Source organism: Brassica oleracea, chromosome C2 (assembly GCF_000695525.1).
Source record: "Brassica oleracea var. oleracea cultivar TO1000 chromosome C2, BOL, whole genome shotgun sequence".
Taxonomy (NCBI): domain Eukaryota; kingdom Viridiplantae; phylum Streptophyta; class Magnoliopsida; order Brassicales; family Brassicaceae; genus Brassica; species Brassica oleracea.
Window position 1 is genome coordinate 25,534,362 of NC_027749.1, and position 2,361 is coordinate 25,536,722.

Here is a 2,361-nt window from a genome sequence, read left to right on the forward strand (position 1 = left end):
ACCTCAATGATCAAAACCGAAAACAGTTTTGATTTCAAAATATTCGATTAGGGTTTTAATATGTGATTTGATAATTATAGTATAATTAATTCTGATACTTATATTATTTAGGGTTTATAGATATAGGGTTAGGGTTTATCGGATTTTAACTTGTAAAAACCGATTTGGGGTTTTAATCATGTAGGAACTTGATTTAGGGTTTGGGGTATCGAACTTTTAGAGCTTCAATTTACTCAATTAGGATTTTTGATCTATTACCCTATGGTTTTGATTCATAAAGATTAGGGTTTCATTCTTTATCAATCAAACCATGTTCGATTATGGGTTCTTAGGTTTTGAATTACCTTTTAACCTTAGCTGATTGTTGAATCGGACCACCAAAGGAGTTGAGCCACAAGCTGAACACGAATGGGACGCGAGCTGGAATGGATCGAGTCGCCTCTATCGGGTCGCTGACGTCCCTTGTTGCTTGATCGGGAACGCCTTGATCGTCGGACACGAGCTGTCTGATGCTGTCGCGAACGAGGAAGATGTCGCGTGCTGGAGGTGCTCTCGGGTCGTGAACGACTGAGCTAGGATCAGGAACGCCTTGGACTAAAGCTGATCGGGGAGGCGAGCTGGAACAGATGCGAGAACAAGAGACGCGATCGGGGTTTAGGGTTCGTCGGATCGCCGGCTAGGGTTAGGGTTTTAGAGTTTTTCGATTTGGGTATTAGCTTAGGGATTTAGAATTTCGTGCTGATAACGTGTTGTGAAAGTAATGGAAAAATCTATCTTTATTCATAACATAGAGGTTCCTTATATAGGAGATTACACCGTCATATATAAATGGAAAGATTACAAATCATAATCTCTTGGTTATAAACTATCCACAATCTGGTTCATAACATTAAATAAGCTTTTATTTTATTTTTCCTTAAACACAGACTATTAAGAACTGTTCAAAACCGAACCAAGCTATTATGACACCCTTATCTAAAAGTCATAAGTACGTGTGACCGCGTCCTACGCTAACGGAGACCACCAACTGTGGCACTGTGCCTTAAAACTTTGTTTGTAAGATATTGTTAATGGATATATACCATCTTTAAATCTAAAGTTTTTTTTTTGCTAAAATGTTAAATTTATTGATCATCAGAGAAATAAATGTTTATTTACAACCAAAAAATGATAAACATAATCTGCATAGTTATCTATGTCCAATGTGAACTCTGAACCAACACTGGAGAAGCCCTCGAAACCTCGGTTTAAATCTAAAGTTAGTTGGTATTGAAAACGTGTGGTTTAAGGGTTGCTTTGTTAGATGCAACCATCCTTAAAAAAAATTTGGCTACATGCAAACAATTTCAGCTGGTCTGTTGGAATTTTGTCCTAAAAGTGTTTATTACCATTTTATAATGCCACTAAATGGTACCAATCAAACATTCATAATTTTTAACATTTGTAGTTGCAAACAGTTTTGAGAATTTTTGTATCCCCACTTAGGACTGCCACTTTTAACCGGAACCGTTTATCCTAACCGAATCTAACCAGAATGAACCGGTTTGGTTCGGTTTTGGTTATAGCCATATTCCTACGGGTTTTGCTTTTAATACATGTGGGTATTGGTTCGGTTTTGTTTTTTAACCGGTATAGCGGTACCCTGTTTAAACCGGAAGAGATACTTTAAACCCTAAAATATTAGAAAATGTGTTTTCACCTCTAATCGAAAGCAAGTTGAATAAGCAGAGAAGCAATTATGTTACCATTAGACCATTTTAATTTTTATGTATTTTTATATTGTAAATATATATAGCATTTCAATATTAAAATTTCTATAAAATTGACATTTTATAGACTTGAACCCGAATTGGATAGATTAATCTATCCAATTCGGGATAATAAATTGTGACCACTGGACCATTTTAATTAACATGTAAGCTAGTTTATTTTGTAAATATATATATATATGATTCACATAATAAATGGGTATCCCGAACCAACCTGAAACCGGTGGTACCCTACCTGAAACCCAAACCGAATTATACTATGTACTTATTGGATATAGAATTTATTTATCTGAAAAACTCGAACCCGATGGGATCCTACTCGAACCCGATCCGAATATCCGAATTCTCGGGCCTATTCCAACGTAGTAGTTTAACAAGTCTACAAGCGCTTCAAACCAAAAAAATAATTTCGTTAAATGTTTGTGATAGCCGGGCTGTTGAATAATTACACATGTATTCATACCATCAAAAAGTATTGAGAAATATAATTATTGTTATTTTCTTATATGTAGAAATATATTGTATACTTTCACACTACACAAGTTTTAAAATCTAACATTGCAGATTTATACACTACAAATATGTTTATGCT